Genomic DNA, 10,698 nt, shown 5'->3' with positions numbered 1-10,698 from the left:
GGGCCAATTGTGTCATTGTTTCTCTGTGTCATGATAGTTCTCAATTGAGCAGCGGCGGCCGGCCTGAAGGCGGGGGCGCCATAGCGCTCACCGCTGCATGGCTCCCCATGTGCCAGGGGCCCTCCCTCTGGGGGCCTACAAGGCAGGAAGTGAGCCAGCCAGAAGACAGGCGCTCCCCGCCCATGGCTCCCCATGCACCGGAGGCCCTCCCTCCAGGGGCTTATGAGGCAGGGAGCGAGCTGCTGGTCAGAAGACTGGTGCTCCCAGCCCGTGGCTCCCTGTGCACCAGGGGCCCTTTAGTATGCAAGTTTAAAAGCCCCAGAAAACCCTTCAAAGATTTTTTGATAGCATTCTAGAGCCAGACATGATGCCACATATCTGTAATCCCAGCACTCAGGAGGCTGAGGCAGGAGGATCACAATGAGTTCAATGCCAGTCTGACCTACATAGTGACTTCAAGGGCACCCTGAACTGCATAGGGAGACCCTGCCTCAAACAACCAAAAAAAAATAGCATTCTGCTGGACCACATATATATACAATTTCTAGGAACTTCACTACGATTTTAAGAATTTCTTTCCTCTGCAAAAATATTGTTTTGGAACACAAACTTGTATTTGTTAGATGTTTTACTCTTTGTGGGCAAGGTAAAATTGTTAAAAATTAAATTATGTGGATATGTGAGTAAAATATCTGAGTTATTCATAATTAAGTTAAAATACTAAAAGACATTTGCTAAGTATAAATTAATATATTCTTTGCTTCTTTAAATTTATAAATGATAATGTATTTGAGTCTATTAAATGTTATTGCATAGATTGTTGATATAGGTATCTATGTGACACATATAAGATCAAAAAATATCTGATCCCTGAGTTTCAGAATATTCTAGCGGGACAATAAATATCTGAAGATAGAAAGCTTCATCAAACTATAGGCCCTTAAGTTAAAATGAGCTTTAAAAAAGTGTCAAAGATGTCATCATTTAAAAATATCTTAAAATTAATTTGCATAAGCACAACTCATTCAATATTCTAACAGTCAAATTTTTTAGGTCTTTTGATATGTAAGGTTAATAGCTATAACTTTCTTGGTCTGTTAAGGGTTTTGATTATGTAGCCTAATGCTAATAGTTTTAAAAGATGTTAAAAAAGTTTTTCTTGCTTCTCTGGGTAGACTGATATTATTTTACTGTCTAGTCTGTGCTTAAATTAAGTACCTAAAATGTATTTTTAGAAAAAAATCACATTGTCTTTATAAAAAAATCCTTATGAACTTTAAAAACAAAGATTTTGGGTTTTTCCTGCCTCAAGTATGCTATGTGTTCTTTTATAGATGTATAGTAATTACATTTATATATGACATTCCAGTTTGGGACAAAAACATGAATATTAATATGATTTTTAAAACTGCCAATAACCTACATGTGGGGGGGTTATTTATTGTTTTAAACTTATCAAATATGTTAACAGTGTATCTTCTGGGTAAAGCATTTCTAATTAGAAAGAGTTTGTTCTAAAAAATTTTGAAAGTTAAAAATGTAATACATATGGATAATGTTAGCATCTATAAGACTTATGATATCAGCCTGTTCTTAGCAAAAATTACAACAAAACTTTAAAAAGAGAGATTTTGCATTTCTCTAATTTCTTGTGTTCTCTACTGCCTTTTAGATTTTAAATGTTTAAAAAAATTATGTCTTAGGAAGTTCATATTTACTTATGTGTTTAAAGTTTTGCTTTATAATTCTGGTTACATAAACTATTATTATGTGTGATTTGCCTTATTTTTGAAAAAGTAATTGTCTTCATAGAATATAGTCAGCCATGGTTGCTGTTTTAACATGGTGTAAAAGTAACTCAATTGTTTTGCTAAATTGCTCTCTTGTGTATTGCTTATAGCCTTATATCTGGCAAAAACCATATTCTTCTTGGTCCTTAGAGACAGTCTTGCTCATATGTTCTTAGTTGGTAAAATAGACATTAATTTTTGCACACTGTATTCAAAAATTTAACTTTTCTTTGTATAACTTTGAAATTCTGGTTTTTGGGTTTTTTTGGTTTTGGTTTTGGGTTTTTTGGTTTTTTTTTTTTTTTTTTTTTTTTTTTTTTCCAGTACTGGGAATCAAACTCACGACCTTGCGCTTGCCAGGAAGTCACTGTGCCACTGAGCTAAATCCTCAGCCCCATAACTTTGAAATTCTAAAGCTGTTACTAAACTAATTCTTGGTCTGGGAATTAATGAATTGTGTACACTCTCCTAAATGGTAATTCATATTGGTTTACAAGAAGGGACTCTCAAGTATTTGCTTGATATATCTTTCTAGAATAACTAAGCTTGGTTCATCTAAATATTGACTTTCTTTAATTAACTTGATCACTATTCTTCTTAGTTCAAGTCTACTGTACAAACTGGATTTGTTTTCCTCCTATTTCCTCACTTTATGTCTTCTTGTAAGCTTTGTAACTATCTGTTAAAGTTCTAATGATTTACAGTATTAGCTACAAAATAGGATTAAACTTAACAATGGGTTCTAGATACTTTCAGCCTAAACACAGAAAAAGTTATGTTCAACAACTGGTTCTAAGGGATCTTGGAACCTATCAGAAGTTTTTGCAATTTTTGCCAAGTATCTGGGGCTGACTGACTAATGAAATGTTCCATTAGGGCATGTCCTTCCTTGGAAGTTGGATTTAGATTTTCATATTTGTGGAAAGCTAATTGGCAGTGAAAGGCAGCTGGGTTTTCCTCTTTGCATTGTACAGTGGAGCCTTGACTTATGAACACAATTCATTCACAAGGGCTGGTTTCAGCTCAAGTTAGTTGTAAGCCAAGAGTATTTTTTTCATAAGAAATAATGGAAATGCCCATAATGCATTTGAAACCTCCCAAAGCATCCTTTAAGTAACAGTTTCATAATAAAAAAGATTCTAAAAATTCAGCACAAGAACAGAATATTAAAAGTGGCTAGAAAAAAGAAACAAATCACCTATAAAGGAAAACTCATCAGAATCACAGCAGACTTGTCAACACAAACCCTTAAACCAAGGACAGCTTTGAGTGAGGTATTTTAAGCCCTAGGAGAAAACAACCTTCAACCCAGATTGATGTATCCCTCAAAACTATCTTTCAAAATAAATGGAGAAGTAAAATAATTCCATGACAAAAAACAACTGAAGAAGTTCATGACCACCAAACCAACTCTTCAGAATGCTCTGAAGGATATATTAGAAAGAGAAAATGAAGACCACAAGCACAGGAACACCAGTAGAAAGAAGCCACCAGACAGAGCAAGTCATTAAGTGAATGTGAATGACAGGGAACCAACAATAGGAAAATAACATGGAAAAGATAAGCCAATACATATCAGTTGTAATACAATACAATACATACGTAATACATATCAATACAATCATAACCATAAATGTAAACTTTCTCAGCTCACCAGTCAAAAGAAAAAGTCTGGCAGGATGGATCAAGAATGAAGATCCAAAAATATGCTGCATTAAGAAACACATTTAACTCAAAAAGAAATTCATAAACTGAAACTCAAAGGATGGAAAATAATACTCCAGGCCACAGGAACTCAGAGGAAACCATGGGTAGCTATTCTATTTGCAGATAATGCAAACTTCAGAACTTTAAGCCAAGACTGATAAGAAGAGACAAGAAAAAGGTCACTAAATATTTGTTAAGAGAAACTCCAAGAATAAGAGACAACAATCATGAATATACCCAAATACTGATGCACCCAAAGACACAAAACAAAGATTAACACACAAGAAAAATCAAATAAGCACTAATTATGGACTTTAATACCCCACTCTCACAAATACATAGATCAACCAGACAAAAAACATCAACAAAGAAGTATCAGAATTAAAGCAAATCTGTGAACAAATGTATTTAGTAGAAGTTCCAACCCACAACATCAGAATACACATTCTTCTCAATGGCACATGGGACATTCTCCAAAATAGACAATATATTGGCCAATAAAATATGCTTAAGTAAATGCAGAGGAATTGAAATCATCCCATGTATATTCTCTGACCATAGTGCAATGAAACTGGAAATCAACAGAAAAAGAAATCACAAAAATTACTTAAACACATGGAAATTAAACAATACCCTTCTGAACAACCAATTTGTCACAGAGGAAAATAAGAAGAAATTAAATAGTATCTAAAATTAAATGATAATGCTGCTACAATACACCAGAACTTAAAGAATGCTCTGAAAGCCGTCCCATCAGGGAAATTTATAGCTATGAACTCACACATCAGGAAAACAAAATGAACTCAGATAAACAATGTAATGTTGAACCTCAAACTTCTAGAAAGCAAAAACCAAATTATATGCAAAGCTCATATGAGGGAGGAAATTATAAAGGTAAGAGCAGAAATTAATGCAGCAGAGACTAAGGAAACAATAAAAAGCATCAATGAATCAAAAAGTTGGTTCTTCAAAAGAATAAATAAAATTGATAAACCATTAGCCAATTTCTCCAAAAAGAGAAAATTTAAAGACCCAAATTCAAGCAATTAGGAATGAGAATTGGGAAAGCCCAACAGATCCTGCAGGAATCCAGAAGAGCATCAATACCTACCTCAAGAAAGCGCACTCTAGTAAAATGGAAAATGCAGAAGAAATGGACAAATTCCTTGACACATACAAACTGCCAAAACTGAATCAAGAAGATATAAATACTCTAAATAATCTGATATCAGTCAATGAAATTAAAAATATAATTAAAAATTTACAAAGAAAAGCCCAGGCTCTGATGATTTCACTGTTGAATTTTACAAAAAATATTTAGAGAACTAATGCCACTAATGTTGAAACTCTTTAATGAAACTGAAAGGGAAGCAATACTTCCAAAATCACTCCCAGAAGTAATTATTACCCTGATACAATAACCAGAGAAGAACACAGCCATAAAAGAAAACTACAGGCCAATACTGTAAAGAACATAGACAAAAAATCCTCAATAAGATAGTGGCAAACTGAATGCAGCAAATCATCAAGAAGATTATACATCATGACCAGGGATGCAGAGGTGGCTCAACATTAGCAAATCAATAAATATAATACACCATATTACCAGAACCAAAGACAAAAACCACATGATCAACTCAGTAGATGCAGAAAAAGCATTTGACAAAGTCTAATACCCATTCATGGTAAAAAAAAAAAAAAAAAATCTACAGAAAAATCAGAATATAGAGGCTTTATCTCAATCTGATAAAAGCCGTCTATGACAAACAAATGGCTAACATCATACTAAATGATCAAAAACTGGAAGTTTTCACTCTAAAACCAGGAAAAAGGTAAGGATGTCCACTGTCACCACCGCTATTCAATATAGTTCTGAAAACACTAGCCAGAACAGTTAGACAAAAGAAAGATATAAAAGGAAAAAAGGTAGGAAAGGAAGAAGTGAAATTATTGTTATTTACGGATGATATGATACTGTGCATAGAAGATCCCAAAAACTCCACCAAAATAGATTTCATAACCAGATTCAGTAGTGTAGCTGGATACAAAGTCACACTCAAAAATCAATAGCATTCTTGTACACAAACAACAAACTCACTGAGAGAGAAATTAGGGAAACCGTACCTTTCACAATAGCATCCAAAAAAATTAAATACTTAGGAATCAATCCAACAAAAGAAGTAAATAATCTCTACATTAAAAATTACAGTGCTCTGAAAAAGGAAATGAAAAATGATATCAGAAAATGGAAAAATATCCCTTGCTTATGAATAGGAAGAGCCAGCATAGTGACAATGGCTATATTCCCAAAATTGTTGTACAGATTTAATGCAATCCCAATCAAAATACCATTAGCATACCTCACAGAATAAGAGAAAACATTCATAAAATTCATTTGGAAACAGAAGAGACCTGATGGAGATCACTATGAAGTGGCTCTGAGTAGAATTTAATGTTAACCAGTTGGCTTTCCATGTTTACTTATGAGTTGTCCAAAGCTTAGGCACCTTGTCTGGAGACGAGAAACAGACTCATAGTAAGTAAATCTCTGTGTCTCTGATCACCGCTGAGGTCTCTATTGGCCTGTGAAGCTGTGATGCCTCAAAGGACAAGATAAAGCCACAGCTAAGGACGTCTGGCTCCAACCCCAATTAACTAAAAGGAGACTGCAGCTGCAGGCTCCACGCTGCTACAATCAGTGCCAACCTAAAGATAAGGTAGTTCTCCTGATTGGCATAATTTAAATGTACTACTTGGGAAAATTCTCCCAAGGTCCTGATATGATTCCTGCATTTTCTTCAATATTCCCCTCCTTTGTTTGAAAACCTAATAAATATGGGCTGACCAGAAAATATCTTTGTCTTAACCCAGAGAACCATGAATTCTGTTAGAGGGTATAGAACCTTCTGGGGCCCTGAAATCATTTCAATTATCTCATTTATTTAAGCCTTCCCTGTCCACTCGTTTGGATCATTGTGAGCCTGAGCAGCCCACAATAACTAAGGGATATTATCAACCAGATAGAGACCTAGAATAGAAAAGGCAATCCTGAGCAACAAAGGCAAGGTGGAGAACATCACTCTCTCTGACTTGAAATTATATTACAAAGCTACTGTGATAAAATCAGCATGATACTGGCAAAAAATCATACCTGGGGATTAGTGGAACAGCTTAGAAGATGTAGAAAACTGCAGACTACAAACACACTCAGCCACCTTATCTTCGTCAAAGGAGCCAAATGTGTTCACTGGAAGAGAGATAGCCTTTTTAATAAGTGGTGTTGGAAAAACTGGTTTTCCACGTGCCAAAGATTAAAACCAGACCATTTTTGTTCACAATGCGGTAAACTAAAATAAAACTGGAACAAAGATTTAAATATTAAAACAGGAACACTAAATCTACTAGAAGAGAAAGTGGATAACAATCTTGAAGACATAGGTATAGCCAGAGAGTTCATGAAAAGAACCCAGATTGCATGGGAAATACTTCAAAGAATCCACAACCGGATCTCATCTTATTGAAAAGCTTTTGCACATCAAAAGAAATCACCAGGGGCTGGGCATTTAGCACAGTACCTGCCCGGCAAGCGTGAGGTCACGAGTTTGATTCCTGGTACTGGAAAAATAGCAACAACAACAACAAAAGAAATCACCAATGGAGTGAAAAGACAACCCACAGACTGGGAAAAAAATTTAACCCTCAGACAAAGAACTTCTATCTCTAACATATAAAGAATTGAAAGCTGGGTGTGATGGTGCATGCCTGTGATCCCAGCACTTGAGAGGCTGAGGCAGAAGGAGTGTTGCAAGTTGGAGACCAGCCTGGGCTGCAAAGTGAGCTCAAGTCCAGCCTGAACTGCATAGCAAGACCCTGTCTCAAAAAGACAAAAAAAAAAAGAAAACAATCAGCTCCCCTACATTCAAAGACCCAATCCAAAAATGGGTATCTGAGATGAATACAAACTTCTCAGATGAAGAAATAAAAATGGCAAGTATGTATATATATATATATATATATATATATATATATATACAAAACTGTTGAGCATTACTCATCATTTGAGAAATGCAAATTAAAACAACACTGAGATTCCATCTCACCCCAGAAAGAATGGCTATCATCAAGAAATCAACTAACAACAAATGCTGTGGGGAAAAAGAAACACTTCTCCACTGTTGGTGGGAGTGCAGACTTGTGCAACCACTGTAGAAATAAATGTGGAGATTCCTCAAAATACTAGGATTACTGGTCCCTTTCAAACCAGCTATTTCCTTTTTGGGTATCTTCCCAGGAGAATTATAAGTATCATTCCACAGTGATATTTGTGCACCCATGTTTATACAGTACAGTTTGTAACAGCTAAATCTTGGAAACAACCCAAATGTTCATCAGCTGAGGAATGGATAAAAAAAAGATGTGGTATTTTTCTAAAATGGAGTACACTCAGCCATAAAGAAGGATAAACGAGACTTTTATAGGTTAATGGATGCAACTTGAGACCATACTCATAAGTGAAATAATCAGACTCACATGTGTAAATATCATATTATCTCCCTGGTGTGAGAAACTGAAAGAGTAAATAAGGTCCAAAATGTACATACAATAGATATTGTGAAATGGGAAGAAATTTTTCAAAAAGAGAGCACATCTATTATGGGGAAGATGGGACAAGAAAAACAGGAAAAGGGAGAAAATACAATACAGTTACACTTCTAGTTTCTCTTAGTGCATTGAAAAGAAAGTTTTGTGCTAATATCATGGAAGAATATTTTATGCCCAAATCTTGTACAATGAGTAACTACTTTAAAGATAACAGTACACAGAGTGTTAGCTATTGTTATTTGTCTATTATTTTGTTATGACTTTTTTCCTTTTTTCCATAAAAATAAAAAAAAAATCATTCATTTTGACCTTACCTTTTCTCTAAAGAATCTTACTGTGACTTACATCCATTCCCTGGGTGTTAGAATCAACCAATGATAAGGGAGAGAAAAGGCTTTGATATGGAGCTGAACAAAATGTTGAATTCTAAATCAAGAGCAGACCTGAAAAAAAATCACTGTTTTAAACTGGGACTAAGGGCTGGGGATTTAGGTCAGCGGCACAGTGCCTGCCTGGTAAGTGTGAGGTCATGAGTTCTACTCCTGGTACCAGAAAAAATAAATAAATAAAAATAATTCAAAAACTAAAAAAACATAAACTGGGACAAATTTGATGAATGAGAATAAGCTGTCTTTATGAGCCACAGGAGGGACTCAGTGTCAGCACTAGTAGGTGCTTTTACAATTTTTAAATAACTCCCTTGTTATGACCATGGCTGTCATATGCAGTGCAGGAGTTACTGACTCATCCCTATCTTTATAAAATATTTAGAAATATTTTTCCTGCCTCAGCTTGGTAGGGTCTTCCTAGGATCCTCAGGCTCCCAGTGTTGGAGTGGATGAAACTACAGCCAGCTGAACCTTGAGTATATATGCCATGGTGTTATAGACACTCAGCAATTGCATAGGACACTGCAGGTAAGAGATCTGTCCCATGTGAATGTGATTATTTTCTGCAGGCCTCTTCAAGTGGAGGTAGCAGTGAGGTTAATGAAGCCAGCTTCATTCCACTCCCTAATCACATTCCCAGCTGAGGATAAACAGCAACATGGAACTCAGAAAAGAACAGAGAAATCTACAGCAGCATTGTTCCAAATGGAGTCTGCATAGAGGAGTGGGTCTGAGAACTGCCTATTACTGGTTCATGGAAAGATAAGCACAGGGATAAAGAGAAAGAAATTATAATGTTTAGAAAAATGTGACAATAACAGGACATCTACTGGAACTAATAATAAAAAGTGTATTTCTGCTTTCTATGTCTTCATTTTCATTTTCCCAACATTCTATTACTTAGATTTCACTGTATTTTGTGTAACTATTGGTGTGCAACAAATTGGGCAAGGGTCCCATGACCAGTCTTTAAAGCAATGATTCACACATCAAAGACTTCTCAGTCTATTGATTGGACCCTAATGACGAACTTTTTAGCAAAAGCACTGCTTCTTTATAAATATGATCCTTTAAGTTTTTTTCCAGTTTGATTAATCTTAGTAAAACACTGAAATCCAAATGTAATCAAAACTTAGATGTGAAAACTTCAGGACTAAATAGGAAATTAATTAATTGGCAGTTGTTTAGCTTATGAGACATAAGGCTATTTAATGTTACTTCTTGACTGATTCACTGGTTCATAGGCTTCCGTTGAGCAAGACCACTCATTCAAATATCAAAGATCTATTTGTTTCATGTGCTACTACATTCCATAGGCAATACAAAATGTTATCAAAAGTCAAGATAGAGTACTTTAGTCTACATGAATGAAACAAAATATAATTGGGAATATGAATCAGAAGCTTAATTTTTTACAAAAACATATTTTTCTTTGTGTTTGTTCTATCCTTATAGTTTTATGCAAATTCTTACCATCCGATACAGACTCATGGTATTATTATTGAAGCTTTCAGTTCAAAATGCTTGCTTGCAAGTGTTTAATCTTACCAAAGAGATAAACATTCAGGTGCCCTGTAATAAGTTTTTCTTTTGATTTTATCTATTGACTTGTAAAATTCAGAGCAAGTAGATCCCCTGTGTTAGGCTTTTAAATTTACAAGCACCAGAGTTCAATCAATTCCAATTGTTAGAGTGGGACTAACATCTTTAGGTGAAAGAAAACATTACTTGATAACTCCTTTTATCTTCTTTAAGCTAAAAAAAAAGTGGCAATCTCATTCAAATGCCAACTTCCCAATGAGAAACACACATTTTATTCTTTATCTCCAGCATAAGGCAGAAAGAAAAGGAATTCAGGAGGCAGGAGAATATTACATTGTATCTGAACTTCTGATAGCTCTACACATCAGAGACCAATCATACCTTAGTGGATGCAGCATTAGCAACTGGAATAATTTTTAATCAAGAAGTTAACTCTTTATCATTTATAAGTGTTAAATATTTTTGCTACCTTTTCCCTGATTATAAAAGCAAGGCATGTTCACCATAGAACTGTGTAATAAGAAGGCAAGAATCATCTATAATTTTCTACATGTGGAAATAAGCATGATTCATATCTATGCATTCTTTTGCTTTTTCCTATCTGCATTCATATGTTTTTATGTATAGGTAAGATTATTATATATACATGTAGATATATATGTATATAC

The 10,698-nt window shown here is 34.9% G+C and overlaps 1 long non-coding RNA gene across 1 annotated transcript in view; it reads left to right on the top strand.

Moving 5' to 3' along the window:
- The window catches only part of LOC106149917, a 20,480-nt gene extending 11,187 nt beyond the window's left edge, over positions 1-9,293 (top strand). Inside the window, exon 3 of the long non-coding RNA XR_001236382.1 lies at positions 9,058-9,293. This is a non-coding gene — a long non-coding RNA (uncharacterized LOC106149917). The remainder of the gene's footprint in view (positions 1-9,057) is intronic.
- Positions 9,294-10,698: the final 1,405 nt, after the last annotated feature.

Source organism: Chinchilla lanigera, unplaced genomic scaffold (genome assembly GCF_000276665.1).
Source record: "Chinchilla lanigera isolate Chin_1 unplaced genomic scaffold, ChiLan1.0 scaffold00056, whole genome shotgun sequence".
In the NCBI taxonomy this organism is placed as follows: Eukaryota; Metazoa; Chordata; class Mammalia; order Rodentia; family Chinchillidae; genus Chinchilla; species Chinchilla lanigera.
This window is presented reverse-complemented; position numbering and strand designations above follow the sequence as displayed.